Below are 21828 nucleotides of genomic sequence, written 5' to 3' on the forward strand. Positions count from 1 at the left end.
GCTAGTCTCCTCCGTCCACGACACCTAATTTGGTAGTTGGATGTAAAGGCTGCCTAAAAAAAATAGGTATTACTTTAATAGTTTGACTTCTTAATCCCTTTAATGATTATGTAAATTCCCCCCTTCAATTCTGTGAATTTATTGGATTATAGAAGATAAGATCCCTGATCTTGGGGAATTACCGATTATCTTATCCTGACTCAGGACTCTGTAACAATCAGCCACCATTTCTTCTTTGAATATTTACGTATGTCCATTATCTTTTGAAAATTTTGCTCAGAGGTAATTAAAAAGATTAAATAGATAAAAAGCGATAAGGATATTTAAAATTAAATAAAGAACAGAAAAACTGTAGATATCTCGTATCTTAAGCAGAGATTCCTAGATCTGTCTTATCACAGTTCTATTTTTAATACAAGTTAATCTGGTGTCTAAAGACCTTGGCGAATGTTGAAGATTATTTGTAGAATTGTGGAACTATCTTCCATTTGGTTTCTAAGGCAATAATTCCTCGAAGAGTGTGTTTCGCTGAACGTTGGTGTTACGTGAATTCGGGGGGGGGGGAGAATTGTAAAAATAATAATAATCGATAAGTTGGTTAATTGATAATATAAATGCTTTTACCAATCGTAGCACTTAAACTTATTGTAATGGACTTTCATCCATAATCAGAGGTGGCTTAATCCATTTAGTGTAGAGATTTTGATTTCATGTAAGTCGAAAAAAAAAATTAAACACGAAAACTGACACAATCGATTTTGATTCTTATTATTACTATGCAGGAAAGCATTGCAGTACAATGAACAATAGTGGCACTTCAGAAGAAGTATCTCCATCTTTAACCCGCAAGTGCCTTTAAAAAACTAAGAAAAAAAATGAGTAAAGTAATTGCCTATTTTTTCAGGCTAGCTTTACATCGAATTACCAAATTAGGTGGTCGTGGACGGAGGCGACTAGCAAACATATTTTACTGTAAATTTCTCATATTAACCATTAAATAAAATCCAAGACCTAGACACCGGGGGAATCGAACCCACTAAACCAACAATTCATCTTAGCATTGCGGGTCTAGTCTCTTAACCGCCTAACATACTTTACTATAAATTTCTCATATTTAACCATTAAATAAAATCCAAGGCCTATACTTGGGGAATCGAACCCACTAAACCAACAATACACCTTAGCATTGCGGGTCTAGTCTCTTAACCGCCTAACATACTTTACTATAAATTTCTCATATTAACCATTAAATAAAATCCAAGGCCTATACTTGGGGAATCGAACCCACTAAACCAACAATACATCTTAGCATTGCGGGTCTAGTCTCTTAACCACCTCGGCTATCGTGGCGGCTCGTAAGTGCCTTTACTTGTTTGTTTTTTATAAAACAAACGTTTACCTGTGTAACATACAGGTGTTTTTTTTCTCAAAATTAATTAAAATAAATTCTTTAGATTTATTTTGAACACAAATATTCCAAATTCTGCTAGATCGTAGTTACTTTCTTTTATTTTCTGGTCTTTTTTAATACTTAATTGAATTAAAATGAAGATTATCTACTTTGTAATTATTAATTTTATGATATAATTATAAAAATTATATTAGGCCATTAAAAAACAAAATTTTTGCAACCTTCGCAGTAGACCTAAATTGATTAGGTTCTTATCGGTAAGGGCCAAGGTTGTTCAATTTTAAAAGACCTCAGAATATTATAGTAAACAACATATATATAATATATATATCTTAGCTTGTCAAGTATTTGACCTCAAAAAGAAATATTTCCATTATTACTAATTTTAATTTGACGTCAAGTCTGTGTAGTTTTGCACTAATGTTGAGCGTGATTCTTGAATAGTGACCTCATAAATCGCTCCCCACTATTTTCTGTGTTTACTCCCTCAGTATACTAGCGCTATTAACCCGTGTATTTTTCTCTATTTCTAGTTTACGTGCGGACTAGTCAACAACTACAACCTCAATCTCAGTCAAGTGTAGTTCGCAAGGTGGGATTCGTCTAGGATTGAAGCCGCTCTACCTTTTCCGTTTTGTTTTCTTTTTCATTTTTGTTTTCTTTTTTTTTTGAATTGAGGAAGAAGGAATAAGAGGTAAGCGCATTTTATTAATATTAAAATTTATTTCTCTTAATTGTATATAGATGATGACTATTTGTTCGGTACAAATTCCAATTTAAAAAAAAAAAAATAATTACTTTATTTGCGAAAAGAGAAGTGCTAGTGAATGTTCACAGTTGTTTTTTTTTTCAAGGCATAAAGTTTGATTCGATGTCAACTTCATGTAAGTGGGCCTAGGACTAATCGAAGGTCTTAACGACCTTGCCTTAATTCCATATTCAATTGAAATTAAAACTAAAATACTTAAAACTAAGAATAAATATTTTATTTTTTGCTTTCGATTGTTTCGTATATGAAAGTAATACCTTAATTATTCAGACAGGCTTTAACGTCCAACTACCAAATTAGGTGTCCTAGTGTGAGGTGCCAACAAACATACTTTACCATAAATTTCTCATATTAACCATTAAATAAAATCCAAAGCCTAGACAGGGGGAGTCGAACCCACTAAACCAACAATACATCTTAGCATTACGGTTCTAGTCTCTTAACCGCCTAACATACTTTACTATTAATTTCTCATATTAACCATTTAAATAAAATCCAAGGCTTAGTACCGAGAGAATCGAACCTACTAAACCAACAATACATCTTAGCATTGCGGGTCTAGTCTCTTAACCGCCTAAAATAATTTACTTTAAATTTCTCATATTAATCATTTAAATAAAATCCGAGGCTTAGTACCGAGAGAATGGAACCCACTAAACCAACAATACATCTCAGCTATGCGGGTCTAGTATCTTAACCGCTCGGCTATCATGGTGCCTTCTTATACATATGTAAGCTTAATTAATTTTGTTTAATTTAACATTGCTTTTTTTTTTGTTTTTAATCAAACAGCTGTGAAATGTTTATCTCAGCTGGATTAATTTTGTATCAGCTGATAATGAGTCAATAAATCATGCGTCTTGATATATAGAACGATGTATCAAGTGTATTTTAATCAGTCGCTGACAATTTGTCGCTGAACAATTAAAAATAAAATTTTAATAAGGTCATTAGTCATATAAAATGAAGTTTACTCTTATTATCTCAAGTTGGATTTAGTGTTTTATTGTTTACGTTGTTGATTGGCTAGATGTGAGGCTCCTGTTATTGTCTTATCTAGGAAGTTTTATTTTTTTTACGGTCTTTTTTTCACTCATGGAGCTTTTTTAATTTGGAACATTTTTCTGTCTTCCTGGACGAGCTTATTTTCTTGCTTTATTTTCACTTAATTAGGGAAAAGTTCTCTTTTTTTTTTTAGTTTTGGTAGACTTGTTTTAATAAATGTACACACATTTGATAGGCCTGACTCATATGATAGGTCGTATATTTTGGTGAAGTGAAAATCTAAGGGATCGCAGCTGAATTCGAACCCAGGATCTCTGCGTGGAAATGCTGATACGCTAAGCCACTTAGCTGATATATACATAATGAGTCAATAAATATATACAATATTTATTTAATTCATAACTGTTACCTCAAGTTTAAATGAAAAACTGTTGCATAACTTACTGAATGCATTTGTGATTGGTCTACATTGAATTTTACTAAAAAAAAAATTCTTTAAGTTTACAAAGTAATATAAATTGCAACTTAGTCAGGATGTTGCATATTTGGGTAGAGCATCATTATTTTAACTTGATAACCTGTTGCCCGGTTGGTTACGTCATTTCCTGGGGATCCCCGCCTCACTATTTGTGGAATATTTTGTGGAATTTTCCTTGTCCAATTATCTCTATTTATTTATAAAAGTCTCATCTGTTATCAAAGTGTGAAAATTCTCTATTTTCCTTAATTTTTCACTTGGTTGTATTAATCAAATATAAAATTTAGACCCAGGATTGGATCCATTTTTTGCTGACAATTACTGATAAATTATAATTGCTCTCCTTTTATTTTTAAATTTTTTATTTAGTCAGGTTTATCGATTTTTGATTGTTGATCGATTAGTATTGTCAATGAATGCTTATTTTACAAAGCAATTGACCTCTACTTTTTTGAAGTGGTTTACAACTTGAGGAAAAAACGATTTTCTCTCTCTCTCTCACTCTCTCTCTCTTAGAGGAAGTATCGCGATCGTGGAAAATTTCCTGTTTAGAATTTCCCCTCAGAAATATCCTTTTTCAGATCCCCTTAGTCCAATAAAAAAAGTTTTGTCCATGAAGTTATGTCGTCATAATTCTTCACCAAGTTCAAATTTAGTATTTGGATCATCTTTTAGATGAAATCAGCCAACCGTAAGTGTAGCTATAAAGTAAGTAAAGTAATTGCCTATTTTTTCAGGCGGGCTTTACGTCCAACTACCAATTAGGTGCCGTGGACGGAGGCGACTAGCAAACATACTTTACTGTTAATTTCTCATATTTACCATTAAATAAAATCCAAGGCTTAGTACCGACAGAATCGAACCCACTAAACCAACAATACATCTTAGCATTGCGGGTCTAGTCTCTTAACCGCCTAACATACTTTACTATAAATTTCTCATATTAACCATTAAATAAAATCCAAAACCTAGACACCGGGAATCGTACCCACTAAACCAACAATACATCTTAGCATTGCGGGTCTAGTCCCTTAACCGCCTAACATACTTTACTATAAATTTCTCATATTAACCATTAAATAAAATCCAAAACCTAGACACCGGGAATCGTACCCACTAAACCAACAATACATCTAAGCATTGCGGGTCTAGTCTCTTAACCGCCTAACATACTTTACTATAAATTTTTCATATTAACCATTAAATAAAATCCTAAACCTAGACACCGGGAATCGAACCCACTAAACCAACAATACATCTTAGCATTGCGGGTCTAGTCCCTTAATCGCTCGGCTACCGTGGCGCCTGGAAGTGTAACTATATATAGAACCTATTTATTTATTATTATAATTTTTTTTTAACAGATATTTTCGTAAAAGACTTCATCGATTATCCTTCAACTTGATATAAACCATGTATTCAATTTCAAAGCAAATAATTTTTTTTATATTTTGTATCGATTTTGTCAAAAATATTACTTTTAAAAAAATTGAAGTGTAATAATTTTTTAAGTAAAAAAAAAAAAAAGATTGTATGACGGCTGGAGGCGGTACAAGTGGTACACAAACGCGAACCTTTACTACGGCCCTCATGACGTACTTCCTGTCTACTCGGCTAATACTTTGTTGCACGAACTTTTATACTTTATCATCGATTAGTTTTTATATCGTGCTCTTTTTTTCTTTTATACCAAATATTCACTCTCTACTGATCGATACGTAACTATTGTTTCTTTGATGTTTGGTACAAATTAATTGCCATCAATTGCTCGATATAGATGGTCACGTGATCGCGGCCTATTTTCAATGAATTCTATTTGAGTGCGAACACTCACCCGACATTATCCGATGATGTCCGGATATCATCTCAAATATGGCGTCTTGTGTGTAATTTTTTTTTTGGTTCTTTAGAAGTACAGAAAGTCTGGTACTATCACTTTACGATCTTAGAGTGGATGGTCTTCCTAAACTACCTAGGATCTGCTCTAGGATATCCTAGAAAGAGCGAGCGGCAAGGAGAACTACTCCTAGAACTCCCAAAAACAATTATCCTTAAAAGTATAACCCCCTTTTGACCATCCCACCAAAACCCAAGGCAAAAAGATAAAATTAATGATTTCACAGCTTACCTCAATCCCTGAGGATATCTGTCTAAATCCGCGTAAATATTTTGGAGATACCATGAGGTGGTGCGGATCAGTTTTTTTTGTCCCTCCTGGTCCCAGATTTTTTGTTTTGTTTATTTTTTAATATACCCTCTATGTTGCATGTACTCGTACTTAAATTAGTTGCATGTGCTTATATTTATGTTAAATCAATGATTTAATGCAGCAGTTCCCAACCTTTTTTGACTCGCGTACCACTTGGTGGTAGTACATCATGCTAAAATTTTACCACTTCGTAAAAATGATGGTATTTCGTGAAATTTGTTATTCCGAGTGTGTTATTTTATTATAATTATCTTTATTAGTATAGAGATACCAATGTATCTGTTACAAAGGAGTCCAAAGTTCATGTTCACTTTATAAACTTTTGTAAGATCTTAGTTTTAAAACTTTTTTTAAATAATTAAAAATTGCGTACATATTTTTCTCTTCAAAATTATTAATTAATTTACAAAGTTCTTCTTTAGGATTATTATATTTGTACCCAAATCTTCTAAATTAATTTCTTTTAAGCATTCAAACTACCTCTGTAAGTACCAATTAAATTTAATGTTGCTTGGATAGAGCTTACTCATTACAATCTAGTCTCTTTAAGCAGATCTTTACATAGTTATCATTTAAATTCTGTCACATGATAATTCTATTAGATTTTCTTTATCTTTTATTGGATAATGATGTGGCTTTTCCTAAATTTTCTTTTTAGAAGAGGGTTTTGAAATCCAATTATCATTTGTGTTTTCAGGTGTTGGGAAAATACTCCATGAAAGACTAATTTTAAACCTGTTAAATGTGCTATTATATTTTCTCATATATCTTGAGATAGACTAACCTTATTACTGTGTACATACATATTAACAACTTTACTGTATAATATTATTAATTAAAATAATTTTTATGAACTATTGGAAAAAATGTTTTTATATTTTTATGATTTAATTTTTTTTTTTTTTTTTAATATTTTTTATGTCCGCCATTATTGATTATTTTTCGTATACCACCAACCAACCAGCAAGTCCAGCAAGTCGCGTACCACCAGTTGTACCACCAGTGGTACCACGCTGATTTAAAATATATCCCATTGATTGTCCCACTTTGATAAAATAATATGTTATGTGATTTTTCTTTTAGCGGAAAATGGCAAACTGAGTTAATTTTATGCACATGCAAATGATTCGTTCATTTGCATGTGCATAAAATTAACTCAAAGCAAATGAACGAATCATTCGGTACCGAGACCGAGATCGAGACATGATATTTATCTCGTCGAGAAATCTCGGTCTCGTCTCGGTTTTTCAAATATTAATTTTTAGCTACAAAATTATAAAATTGTGTTCTTTATTAATAAATAATCATTACGAGTATTGAATTAATTATTAAAAGATACGATTTTATTATATATGCTCAATATTACTACATCTATTTGACTTCGAATAACATAAATAAAGTAAGCAAAGTAAAGTAATCGCGTATTTTTTCAGGCGGGGCTTTACGTACAACTACCAATTAGGTGTCGCGGACGGAGGCGACTAGCAAACATACTTTACTGTAAATTTCTCATATTAACCATTAAATAAAATCCAAGGCCTAAGACCGGGAATCGAACCCAGTACCACAATACACATTAGCTTCGCAGGTCTCGCACCGCTCGGCTACCGTGGCGGCCCCCTTCGAATTACCTAATTTTTACATAAATTCACTAAATTTCACTATTCATATCATTCATTTATTCAATTTCATAAATTTCACTATTAATAATCTAATACTTTGAACTTTGATATTATTTGAATTATATTTTAGAATTTTAGAATTAGTGAATTTGAAAAAAAAGACTATCTATGCACCTTAAAAATATTGCCACAAATTTTCGTTTTTAAGATACTCTTTGCCCAAGCATTGATACATGAAAGAGCTTTTACTGAGTCAGAAGTTAGAGAAGATCTTCTATTGGTCATTATCATCGCAGCTTGCGAAAATAATCTTTCCGATGGCACTGAAGTTGCCTAGATACTAAAAATATCTTTTGCCATTCTAGACAAATTTTTGAAGGAATTCCATGTCGGTGATATTTGCTGATTTTTGAGCAAATGGTGCAAAAATATTGATGCAGTCGTCGTCGTCGTCAAAAGGTGAATCATCAGATTCTTTATCTTCACCAACAGCCGTAACTAATGGAGCGGCAAGTTTGTTGGGAGGTGTATTTTTTATTTCACGTAAACAAAAATTCAAAAAAACCGAGACCGAGACTTGAGCGACCGAAACCGAGACCGAGATCGAGACTGCATAAAGTCTCGCCTCGCCTCGGTCTCGTGCAGCACTATTTCTGAGTTTTATCCAAGGAAACGTTTTTTTTTTTTTTTTTAAGCGGGATATTCTTAAAGAGGAAGTAACATAAGTTCATCCTCTAAAGTACTATTTTAGGAATGGTACGATTTTAACACCTGAAAATTATAAAACCTGACTTCCGTTATAGAAAGAATATCAGCGCACATCGGAAGTCCTGTGAATGTTTACTGAAACTTTTTTTTGGGGGGCAGTTTAATCAATAACTTATTTATTTGAACGAGAACTTAGTAGTAAATAATATTTATTTGAACAGAAAAAGAAATTACATAGATATGTTTGAATATTATAATAGCAATGGATAAATCCGTCTGCGAGAGTTTGGTTTATATAAACACTATACACAATTCAAATAAATTTTAAAAAATTAGTGAAATAAAACAAAATCAACATATTAAAATATAAACTAAAATAATGATAGGACAAGAAAGTAGACAAATAAAAAATAAATAAACAAAAAAAAAAATAAAAATAAAAGATATAAAAAAAATGAAAATACTTCTTAATACGAGGGGGTACCCAAAAAAAACCGGAATTATTTTTTAAAAGCTATTTATTTACAAATTTTTTACAGAACAACCTTATCCCCTTCAAAATACTCTCCATTACAACTAATACATTTGTCCCACCGGTGCTTCCACTGTTCGAAACATTTTTTGTAGTCATCTTTAGAAATGGCTGACAGCTCCTTCTTCGTTTTTTTCTTGACCTCTTCAATGTTGTCAAATCGGTGACCTTTCATGCCCTTTTTCATGCGTGGAAATAAGAAAAAGTCGCACGGAGCCAGGTCAGGCGAGTAAGGTGCGTGGGGCAGCGGAACCATGCCATTTTTAGCCAAAAACTGTGTAACAGAGATGGCTGTGTGTGCAGGTGCATTGTCGTGGTGGAAGAACCAGTCTCCTGTTTGCCACAAATCGGGTCTTTTTTGGCGAACACTATTGCGCAATCTTTTCAAAACTTCCAAATACAAGGTTTGATTGACGGTCTGACCTGGGGGGGGACAAACTCTGAATGGACTACGCTTTTGGCATCAAAAAAGCAAATCAGCATTGTTTTGATGTTTGACTTGACTTGACGACATTTTTTTGGTCGGCGTGAAGATGACGTCTTCCATTGGCTCGACTGTTGCTTTGTTTCTGGGTCATAACCATAGCACCATGACTCATCTCCAGTAATGACCTTTGACAGAAAGTCTGGATCAGTTTCAAGCTGTTGTTTCAAAGCACGACATGTTTCAACTCGATGTTCTTTTTGATTGTCAGTCAGAACTCGAGGAACAAACTTGGCAGCAACCCTTTTCATCCCCAAATCTTCCGTTAAAATTCGCTGAACCGAGCTCCAAGATAACCCACTACTCTCTGACAGTTGATCAATTGTCTGTCGACGGTCTGTTAACACCAGCTCTCGAATTTTTTCAACATTTTCGTCGATTCGGGCAGTTGATGGACGTCCAGAACGAGGTTTGTCATCAATCGACATGTCGCCATTTTTAAACCGAGTAAACCACTCGTATACTTGAGTTTTTCCCATAGCGTCATCTTTGTAAGCTGTTTTCAACATTAAAACACTTTCAGCAGCATTTTTGCCGAGTAGAAAACAAAATTTCAGAGCTGCACGTTGTTCACTTAAACTTGCCATCATAAAAAACGAAAAAAGGACAAAACAGCGCTGGTAAAAACAATCACTGCAGATGAACAGAACAAGCCAGGCAGACAACACAGGCAGGACTGAACTGGCAAGGAATTGCGCTATACACGTCTAGCGGCAGAAATGCGTACTACATAAGCTCCATGCGCGGCAACGCAATTCCGGTTATTTTTGGGTACCCCCTCGTACAAGACAACCAACTTAAAATAATTTCCTTCTTTATGTTTTACATAATAATCGCTCTTATCACCTCAAAAATTACAAAGCACTAATTAACTCATGCCTGTACTTCCAGGCACATTCCACGAACCTTATTAACCCTCCGTTAGTCGCATGCATTTTATATACTAATATGTCGCCGTGCACCTGTGAGGTGTAGTTTTTTCGACAGATTCTCTAAACTCTTTTTTTTTGGATATTAATTTAAAAACTGTTTGGCAGGCACATAAATAAGACTAAATTGACATAATGAACGGAATTTATTTAAAAACACTTGAACAAACAAACATCAAATATAACATATTTAAACAGTTTTTTTTAAAAAAAATAGTCTTAATCATCACAAATTTTATTATTCCGTCTCAGAAATATAACTTTTTTTTTCTTTTTATTGGTATTATTATTTAGACAATGAGTACACATAATTTGTACATGGCCTAAACATAAATATACCCCGCAATCTTCACAAGAAAATCTCGTGTTTTTTCTTTGTTTCTCAGCTAAACAAGGCTGACACCATTTTCTTTTGTGGCCTTTTTCGTTTACAACCGACGATGGGTGCGTTCCACTTGGCGACCACAACGACCAAAACATACTTTCAGGCGTTCCACTTGGCGACCGCGGTCGTTGTGGTCGTGGCGAAAACGTCACTAATGACGTCATTATTTTCGCCCACACAACGACCACAACGCCCCACCTTAAAAGCTGGGTCGAAGTGGGCGTTCAGAGTTGGCGCAATTTTTAAAACAAAATATGGCGACCGAAAAAATTATCTCATGTAAATGAAAGTATTATTTCATGTAAATAATAGAATGTGTTTCTCGAAAGTCTACAAAAAATAAATAAATAAATAATTACTTATCCCTTTACATACCAAATCACTAAATAACACAAAATCATTTACCTGAAATAACTTTTAAATTCTTCATTTGAAAAAAGATCAATTACTCTGATAGCTAATAATACGTGGCCTAAGTTTTCGCTTTTTATCATTGCGATTTTGTAAAATTGCATTCCACTCTTCATCGGAACTAGATAAAGAACTTTCTAAAGCATTATTAATAAATATGCCACAAAAGACACTTTAATTTTATTTAAACGTAAATTTTATAAATACTCCACTAAAATGTAATATAAAAAATTGAATTATATATATTTTTTTAATATAAGTCAACTTTACCAATAATTAATAAAGTTTATTCTAACTTATTTTCGAAGCCGCCATATGTAATGTTTACATGAACGGTTAAAACGCCCACAGTCCGTTCCACTTGGGTTTTCGATCGCAACGCCCACAAGCAAGTGGAACGGCCAAAATCGCGGTCGTGGTCGTGGTCGTTGTGGTCGCCAAGTGGAACGCACCCTATATGGGTGACACTGTTTCATATTGACGCGGTTGGTTTGTTATTTCTAACAACCTGTTTCTGAGATTTGTAGGTAGACCTATTTTTGAATTGCAACGCCTTATCATGCACTCTTTCACAAGATCTTTTGACAATTGGCGAAGAAAATATCTCCGGTTTTTTATTTCATTTCCATTATTCCATTGCCTGTAAATATGATTTATCAATATTTATCAATTTATCAATATAGTATTGTGGTTTTTCAGTTATAAAGTAAGTAATAAATACATGTAGCAAGAAAAACATGCAAAATTAAAAAATTAATGTACTTACTTTAATAGTCGCAATGCACCCAAGAGGAAATTTTCACAAAATTTGCAACTAACGCGATCACTAACAACTTTAAAAACACACTGACATGTACAAAGAGTGGGGATAGGAAGATTCGCGGAGGGTAGTTCTTTTAGCTTACGTCCCCACTTTTTTTTCAAATTAGAAAAAAAAACATGCACCCTTTAGGAACAAGCGACTACTGGAGGGTTAAAGGTTTACACTGAGCACTATTAGTTAGACAATTAACAATGAATGGTGCAGTAAAGGTATCTAGCCCAAAAATATTACGCCGGAACTCCGCTAATATAGGGGCAAAGGCACAAAAAATGATAGAGGTCTTCCCGCTCATTTAGAGTACACAAAGAACAACTTTCTTTGAGAGAGTCTCTTTTTTCCCAGGGAGAGAAATTCAAATAAACTAATTCCCCCCCTTAATTTGAATAGCCAACGTAGCTCATACATATTCAAATCAGAACTGCCCACTTTGGATATGCAGAATTCTGCGTCAGCATCTAAAAGCGTCTTATAGAGCAAAAAATGTTCTGCGTTCAGAGCACGCCTCACAGAAACTCCCCGAAGATCTGTCCTCATTTTCAATAGGAGTGCAGAAAGTTGCCCCCCCCCAACTTGACAAATTTTGCAGAGACGCGCTAAATTCCAACGAATGGTTACTCGCAAAAGTAATCCACTGTTTAAACCACAAAGCTTTGCGCTTCACTATCTCTAAGGCAACAATCCTCGGCAAACGAAATGAGGGAAAAGAGAGCACCCTTAAAACGTATCTAATATGCAGACGGAGAGTATAAAGAACAACGGGTTCCAGGGAAGTTTCAATGTCCAACATATAATTAGGAGTACATATCGGAAGACCAAATAATTTTTTCAGAGAACGAGAACTTAGCGTGTATCATCACCATCATCCTTACTGTTTGGACCGGAAATTACTCACGAGAGAATAAAGCGAGGTTCTGTTGGAACTGTAACGCGTCACCTTTCCTTCAACAGTAGTATATTTTTATTACAGATAAACTTATGTAACATTGAAATTGAACTGTCTTACTCTTGGGACAAACTGTAATTTTAAGGAAAATTTAGTGACGTCAGATTTTTATTTATAATGACGTCAGATTTTTATTTATTTACAAAAAGAAAAAGAAAAGAAAAGCTATTTAGACTTGATAATTATTTTTGGTATACAATATTGTCGTGTTCTTTATCAGATTTCTAGTTTTATTTATATTTTTGTAAATGGGCGTCTCTTTGTAATCAGCTGATTTCTATTTTTAAAGAGCTCTTTTTTGGTACAGATGTTTTATTTGTTAAATCAGCTGGTAAATTAATAGCTTCCTGATTGTTCCATGATTATGGTTTACGCATTATATATCATACAACTGTTGATATAATTGAGCTTATCTCATTAAAAAAAAAAAGTATAAATAAACGTTCAAGTAAGATAAAACGACAAAAAGTGTATACGTAAATCAGCCAGTAACCCTACATTTCATTCATATTCTATTTTGTAATTTCAGCCATTTAGTAAATTACGGAAAAGCTTAGGTGTTTTATTCAAATTTTATTTTTATTAAACCAAGTATTAGCCTTGAAGTTTGCCCCAGCTCGACGTACGTAACTCTGGATGTCAACCAAATCAACACCAAACCGGCAACAATCATCACGCAACTAAGACAGTTACAACCACTTACATAAAAACACTAACAACAACATAGAAGTCACTAACTAAAACCTATTCTAGGACATACACCTGTCAAATTTGGATAACATCTAGTCTAAACGGCTGACCAAACCACTAAAGACATTATCAAAAAAGAAAAAAAAGAAAATTAATTCACTGAACGTCTCTTCGTTCATCAGAAACCTACAAATTCATTCAACGGATTTCGTGTTGTAGGTGTGAGAGAGGGGGGCCACATTTGAACAGAATTTACATTTTCTGTAACACAGAGTGCGCACAGAATCTGTATTATTGAACCTTTTTATTTTGTTTTCTACAACTTTCAAGTCTTCTTAACAGATCTACGATCAATAAACAGTTGGTACTTTACATACATAACTATATTTTTTTAAGTTAAAAATTTTGCGTCAAATGTTAATATCTGCCCCCACTGGTGGGGTAGCTTTGAACCCAATATAAAGTAGAAAGAAATGATATTACTTTGCTCTGAATCTACCTTCTATCAGTTATTTCTCTCTCGACTACTGCATTACTTTCTCTTTTAAACCACTCTGAAATCTAGTTCAAAGGTTCTGAGAATGACTCAGTTCAGGGGATGTTGTACTCCCAAAGTGGTGATGGGTTTAGGGACGTTTGAACAAAATATTCGGGGTTTGTTGCGCTTCTTAATGAAGTAGGTTCGAACCCACTTTCCCCTTCTCTGCGATTAAACAAAAAATAAAAAAAGTCACAAACTTGCAGAGGTCGGTAGGGCGGGACATTTTGAACTGGTGATGTAGAAATGTGGTGCCCCTCTCCTTCCATAAAAGAAAATATAATATCCAACACTTTTTGTGCAAGCAAATAGACTTTTCTGTAAATATTGGAATAAGCAATTCTATCATTATAACCTGAAAAGGTGTTAAGTCGGAACCGTAACTACCACCGGAGAGATCATTGTAAAGAATGATTATAGTTGCGGTCGTCCCTAAACCATTTTCAATAACAATTTTTTTGAGAAACCGTTTTGAATAAAATAGGAAGGTATTTGTGCGTAAATAGCAAAATTAAACTGCGATTTCAGAACTTCCTTTTAAGAGGAGCAAGAAAAATAAACTGCGTTTACAATACTTCTCCTTCAAAGGCAAAAGAGGCAAAGATTTTGAATCGAACGACAATTCATTGATGTAAATCGGTTCACTCATTAATAATTTTAACGATTGTAGTACTTTCTTTTAATAGGTGTAAAGAGCATGATGGCACTTCACAGCCACGTAGAGGAGCTTTAACCGTTTCTTCGTGCTAAATTTTATCAAAATCGGGCTAAGCGTTATAGAAATATTGGTAATAATAGTTTTTAGAAAGGGCCTTACTTGTACTAGGTTTTTAAAAATACGAATTCCAAATGTTAATATGGACTAACAATACTTACACCTTGTCCACTACTAATCTTCACAATACCACTTCCGAAGGCTGCAACAAAAATTTTATTTCCACCTTACAAAATATAATAACCATTCCTCAGTTCTGGGACTTTACCAAACCATGAAAACGAAGGGGAAACTCTGTGTCAATTATACAACAGGTCTACCACACAAAATATTGTACGAGAAAATTACCAACTCATAAATGTTTTTTAAATTAAAATAAATAAATAAAAATAAAATTAAAAATCTCCCAACAATAACTCGAGAACCAGATTCTCGCAAAAAGATCGTAATAATGTTGTTACTGGCGGAAATGTATTTTATAATAATTTTTCTTCAAGTTTTATCTACGAGGGTCGTTTGAAAAGTCCGTGCAAAAATAAAAACTACTTAATTTTTTGGGGTAAACCTTTTTTATTTTTCAACATAGTCTCCTTTTAGGCTTATAAACTTCGTCCAACGCTGCTCTAGTTTGTTGATCCCTTCCGAATAATAGGATTTGTCCAAGTCTGAAAAATAGCCATTCGTTTCTGCAATCACCTCCTCGTTTGAATAAAATCTTTTTCCCGCCAGCCATTTACTTCATATTGGGGAACAAATAGTAGTCCGAGGGTGCCAAGTCTGGAGAATAGGGGGGATGTGAAACGAGTTGGAACTCTATTTCCATTAATTTTGCGACCACAACTGCTGAGTTGTGAGCTGGTGCGTTGTCGTGATGGAAAAGGACTTTTTTGTGGGCTAATCGTGGGCGTTTTTCTTGCAGCTCGGTTTTCAAACGGTCCAATAACGATGAATAATATGCACCTGTAATAGTTTTACCCTTTTCCAGATACTCGATGAGGATTATTCCTTGCGAATCCCAAAAGACAGTCGCCATAATCTTTCCGGCCGAAGGAATGGTCTTCGCCTTTTTTGGCGCAGATTCCCCCTTGGTAACCCATTGTTTAGATTGTTCTTTGGTCTCAGGAGTGTAGTGATGTATCCATGTTTCATCCACAGTGACGAAACGACGCTTAAAAGTCCTGCGGATTCTTCTGGAACAGCTGCAAACCGTCCTTGCAACACTTCACACGATTTCGTTTTTGGTCAAGCGTGAGCAATCGCGGCACCCCCATCTTGCGGATAGCTTTGTCATGTCCCAAATGTTGATGCAAAATATTATGTACCCGTTCATTCGAGATGCCCACAGCACTAGCAATCTCACGCACCTTCACTCTTCTGTCATCCATCACCATATCATGGATTTTATCAATGATTTCAGGAGTAGTAACCTCAACAGGGCGTCCAGAACGTTCAGCGTCACTTGTGCCCATATGGCCACTCTGAAAATTTTGAAACCACTTATAAACTGTTCTAATCGAAGGTGCAGAGTCACCATAATGTTTATCAAGCTTCTCTTTAGTCTCCTGAGGCGTTTTGCCTTTCATAAAGTAGTGTTTAATCAACACACGAAATTCTTTTTCGTCCATTTTTTGGAAATCACTCGACTTCCTCGATTCAAACGAATGCCAAACACAAAGAAATAGACCGATCTGGCTGAAACTTGGTGTGTGTTCTTCCAAGAGATGCTACTAACTAAACATAACCTCGATACGCGCCAGTGGTGCTATCTCTCTGACTTTGCACGGACTTTTCAAACGACCCTCGTAAATGAATGAATTAACTAGTAACTAGTTTTCTTTACTAGCCTGGAAAATACCACCAACAATATAATCACTATAATCTAAATTTTTCCTTTTTCTAAGAATTTTCTCATTAATAAAAGTATAAGTTATTACTAATCTACAGTAATTGTTGCAGAAAATACGCTGTAAAGAGTAGATTACTTATAAATGTTGGTAGTGTTTTTGTTAGTGTAGCTATCTGTCGGACTTTTGCCGAACCATTTCTTGTTAAATGGGCTCCTATTTAGATAGACAGTATCAAATTAGGATATTTTATTTATTTTTTATTTTTCCTGCACGCTACATAATTTTATTGAAAGAACTGGCGATACGCGAGTTGCTGGTTGGTGGTACGCGAAAAATAATCAGTAATGGCGGACATAAAATTAAATCATAAAAATATAGATACGTTTTTTCCTATAAAATTCATAAAAATTATTTTAATTAATAATATTATACAGTAAAGTTATTAATATGTACAGAGTAATAAGGTTAGTCTGCCTCAAGATATACGAGAAAATATAATAGCACATTTAACAGGATTAAAATTAGTCTTTCATGGAGTATTTTCCCAAAACCTGAAAACACAAATGATAATTGGATTTCAAAACCCCCTCCTATAAAGTAAAATTTAGGAAAAGCTACATCATTATCGATAAAAAGATAAAGAAAATTTAATAGAATTATCATGTGACAGAACTTAAATGATAACTATGTACAATAATCTGCTTGAAGAGACTGGATTGTAATGAGTAAGCTCTATCCAAGCAACATTAAATTTAATTGGTACTTACAGAGACAGTTGAATGCTTAAAAGAAATTAATTTTAGAATATTTTGGGCACAAATATAATAATCCTTAAAGAAGAACTTTGTAAATTAATTAATAATTTTGAAGAGAAAAATATGTACATAATTTTTAATTATTTAAAAAAAGTATTAAAACTAAGATGTTACACTTTACAAAGTTTATAAAGTGAACATGAACTTGGAACTCCTTTGTAACAGATACATTGTTATCTCTATACAAATAAAGATAATAATAATAAAATAACACACTCGGGAATGACAAATTTACACGAAATACAATCATATTTTTCGAAGTGGTCAAATTTTAGCATGATGTACTACCAAGTCAAAAAAGGTTGGGAAACGTTGCCCTAGCCTAGGCTATCCGAAACCGCTCTGAGGCTCCCCCCACCACCAATGAAATAGAATTCATCGTGGACGGTAGTAGGAAATCCAATTCTAGGGCTAAAGCCATCCAATGGATTCATTGGATCCAACCCAAGATTGGATTCATTGGATTCAACCCAAGAAAGTGAGCACCACAGACCAAAAAGATGATGAACTAGCCCAGCCTTCTTACACCATAACTATCCTACTATAAGGAGCAAGGATGTTTTTTTTAAAAAAATCCCTGAGTCAGCAAAACTGCAAAGTATGGATTGGCCATTTTGTTTAGGGCTTAATCCAGATTGTCCAATTAGGGAACCAACCAAGAAATTATGTTTAAAAGTAGCCCCTACTTTTCTGCTGGATTTTAGGGTCCCAATTGGGATAGTTTAAACCAATATTTAATTTTTTAAAATATACATTTGGCATTAAATAAATGATAACCCACATGTTTTTAACCCTTTTTTTTTTATAAAAAATAACTAAACACACAAAAAAAATCTTTTAAAACAGAAACTTCCCTTTTTTTTTTGTTTTTAATGTTCATCCGGAAAACAAAGTGTTCAAATTTCTAATAGTTTTCAGTCGATTTCCGCCGGAAAGACCGTGGGGTTTGATGTTAGAAAGAAATTTTAATATTTTCATAAATTTCATTCAAAATTCTAAATCCTTAGTGATCATGTTAAAATATCGTCACCGATTATACAAATATCGTATGTGAATGCGCGCACAAACAAACACAATCACTTCCGGGAAAACAAATCACTTCCTTCTGGCGTATATCCTTTGGTACAAACACTAAGGCCCTAGATCGCTGGCTAGAATCATGGCTTTGGTGCAACGTATGATTGGTGTGGCTATAAAGAAGCCATGCTGCAATGGTTTCATGCTGCAGTTCACAAGGTTGGTTGGTTGTTTAATGTTATTTAGTCGTTAGATTTTTAATTAATTGTTGATAAATTAACATTATCGTTTTCTTGAAAGATCATTGAAAGTTAACATTGAAGTTTTCTTAAAGATCAAGTTTAGATTAGATTAATGTACTAGACCAGCGTTTTCCAATCTTTTTTTTGGCTCACCGTACCACTTAGTGGTAGTACCAATCATGCTAAATTGTACCACTTCGTAAAAATTATTCTATTTCGTGAAATTTGTTATTTTATTGTTATTGTCTATATTTGTATAGAGATACAATGAATCTGTAACAAGTTCCAAGTTCATGTTCACTTTATAAACTTTGTAAAGTGTAAGATCTTAGTTTTAAAACTTTTTTAAATAGAAGAGTAAATTTTCAAAGTTATGTAAGTCAATCAAATTTCCAACCTCTATAACACCCTTCCTTTTGTTCCGATTCTAATGAATTCAATACCGAAATGTAGAGAATACATGGCTCTATAACTGGAATAAATGGCAATGTTTTAGTGATAATAGTTAATGAGATATAGAAGGTTAAATTTTGGTTGTTTACAAATACGTCCAAATTTCAAACCTCTATAACTCTTTTTCTATTCATTAGAATTCAATGATTTCTTTACCCAGTTGTAGAGAATACATTACTCTATAACTGGAAGAAATGGCAATGTTTTAGTGATAATAGTTAATGAGATATAGAAGGTTAAATTTTGGTTGTTTACAAATACGTCCAAATTTCAAACCTCTGTAACAGTCTTTCTATTCATTAAAATTCAATGTTTTCTTTACTTAATTGTAGAGAAAACTTAGCTCTATAACTGGAATAAATGGTAATGTTTTAGAGATGATAGTTATTGAGATATAGAAGGTTAAATTTTTGTGGTTTGCAAATACGTCCAAATTTCAAACCTCTATAACTCTCTTCAGGTTCATCAGAATTCAATGATTTCTTTACTCATTTGTAGAGAATTCATTACTTTATGACTGGTATTATTGGCGTTGTTTTAGTGATAATAGTTAATGAGATATAGAAGGTTAAAATTTTGAAGTTTGCAAATACGTCCAAATTTCAAACCCTCCTAACTCTCTTTCTATTCATTAAAATTCAATGATTTCTTTACTTAATTGTAGAGAAAACTTAGCTCTATAACTGGAATAAATGGTAATGTTTTAGAGATGATAGTTATTGAGATATAGAAGGTTAAATTTTCGTTGTTTATAAATACGTCCAAATTTCAAATCTCTATAACTCTCTTTCTATTTATTAGAATTCAATGATTTCTTTACTTAATTGTAGAGAAAACTTAGCTCTATAACTGGATAAATGGCAATGTTTTAGTGATAATAGTTAATGAGATATAGAAGGTTAAATTTTGGTTGTTTACAAATACGTCCAAATTTCAAACCTCTATAACTCTTTTTCTATTCATTAGAATTCAATGATTTCTTTACCCAGTTGTAGAGAATTCATTACTCTATAACTGGAATAAATGGCAATTGTTTAGTGATAATAGTTAATGAGATATAAAAGGTTAAATTTTGGTTGTTTACAAATATGTCCAAATTTCAAACCTCTGTAACTCTTTTTCTATTTATTAGAATTCAATGATTTCTTTACCCAGTTGTAGAGAATTCATTACTCTATAACTGGAATAAATGGTAATGTTTTAGAGATGATAGTTATTTAGATATAGAAGGTTAAATTTTCGTTGTTTATAAATACGTCCAAATTTCAAACCTCTATAACTCTTTTTCTATTCATTAAAATTCAATGATTTCTTTACTTAATTGTAGAGAAAACTTAGCTCTATAACTGGAATAAATGGTAATGTTTTAGAGATGATAGTTATTGAGATATAGAAGGTTAAATTTTTGTGGTTTGCAAATACGTCCAAATTTCAAATCTCTATAACTCTCTTTCTATTTATTAGAATTCAATGATTTCTTTACTTAATTGTAGAGAAAACTTAGCTCTATAACTGGATAAATGGCAATGTTTTAGTGATAATAGTTAATGAGATATAGAAGGTTAAATTTTGGTTGTTTACAAATACGTCCAAATTTCAAACCTCTATAACTCTTTTTCTATTCATTAGAATTCAATGATTTCTTTACCCAGTTGTAGAGAATTCATTACTCTATAACTGGATAAATGGCAATGTTTTAGTGATAATAGTTAATGAGATATAGAAGGTTAAATTTTGGTTGTTTACAAATACGTCCAAATTTCAAACTTCTATAACTCTTTTTCTATTCATTAGAATTCAATGATTTCTTTACCCAGTTGTAGAGAATACATTACTCTATAACTGGAAGAAATGGCAATGTTTTAGTGATAATAGTTAATGAGATATAGAAGGTTAAATTTTGGTTGTTTACAAATACGTCCAAATTTCAAACTTCTATAACTCTTTTTCTATTCATTAGAATTCAATGATTTCTTTACCCAGTTGTAGAGAATACATTACTCTATAACTGGAAGAAATGGCAATGTTTTAGTGATAATAGTTAATGAGATATAAAAGGTTAAATTTTGGTTGTTTACAAATACGTCCAAATTTCAAACCTCTGTAACAGTCTTTCTATTCATTAAAATTCAATGTTTTCTTTACTTAATTGTAGAGAAAACTTAGCTCTATAACTGGAATAAATGGTAATGTTTTAGAGATGATAGTTATTGAGATATAGAAGGTTAAATTTTTGTGGTTTGCAAATACGTCCAAATTTCAAACCTCTATAACTCTCTTCAGGTTCATCAGAATTCAATGATTTCTTTACTCATTTGTAGAGAATTCATTACTTTATGACTGGTATTATTGGCGTTGTTTTAGTGATAATAGTTAATGAGATATAGAAGGTTAAAATTTTGAAGTTTGCAAATACGTCCAAATTTCAAACCCTCCTAACTCTCTTTCTATTCATTAAAATTCAATGATTTCTTTACTTATTGTAGAGAAAACTTAGCTCTATAACTGGAATAAATGGTAATGTTTTAGAGATGATAGTTAATGAGATATAGAAGGTTAAATTTTCGTTGTTTACAAATACGTCCAAATTTCAAACCTCTATAACTTTCTTTCTATTTATTAGAATTCAATGATTTCTTTACCCAATTGTAGAGAATACTTAACTCTATTAATGGCATTGTTCTAGTTATATATGTTACTATGTTATTACATATTGGTTTAGGAAGTCCCAGATTGATTTGGGGGAGGCGACTGTTAAAATAATCACCATTCTGTCCATACACACAAATGTTTCCCAGATAT

At 33.0% G+C, this 21828-nt stretch overlaps 1 protein-coding gene across 1 annotated transcript in view; it reads left to right on the plus strand.

Annotated features, from left to right (window-relative positions):
- Positions 1 to 18115, plus strand: part of LOC141450169 (secretion-regulating guanine nucleotide exchange factor-like) — an 84292-nt gene extending 66177 nt beyond the window's left edge. Inside the window, exon 11 of the mRNA XM_074120326.1 lies at positions 1945 to 18115. The gene's annotated coding sequence lies outside the window, so the exon portion shown is untranslated. The remainder of the gene's footprint in view (positions 1 to 1944) is intronic.
- The last annotated feature ends 3713 nt before the right edge of the window (positions 18116 to 21828 follow it).

The sequence above is a fragment of the Rhodnius prolixus genome, unplaced genomic scaffold (assembly GCF_049639745.1).
Source record: "Rhodnius prolixus isolate KJV_2025 unplaced genomic scaffold, Rpr scaffold_2, whole genome shotgun sequence".
NCBI classification, from domain to species: Eukaryota; Metazoa; Arthropoda; class Insecta; order Hemiptera; family Reduviidae; genus Rhodnius; species Rhodnius prolixus.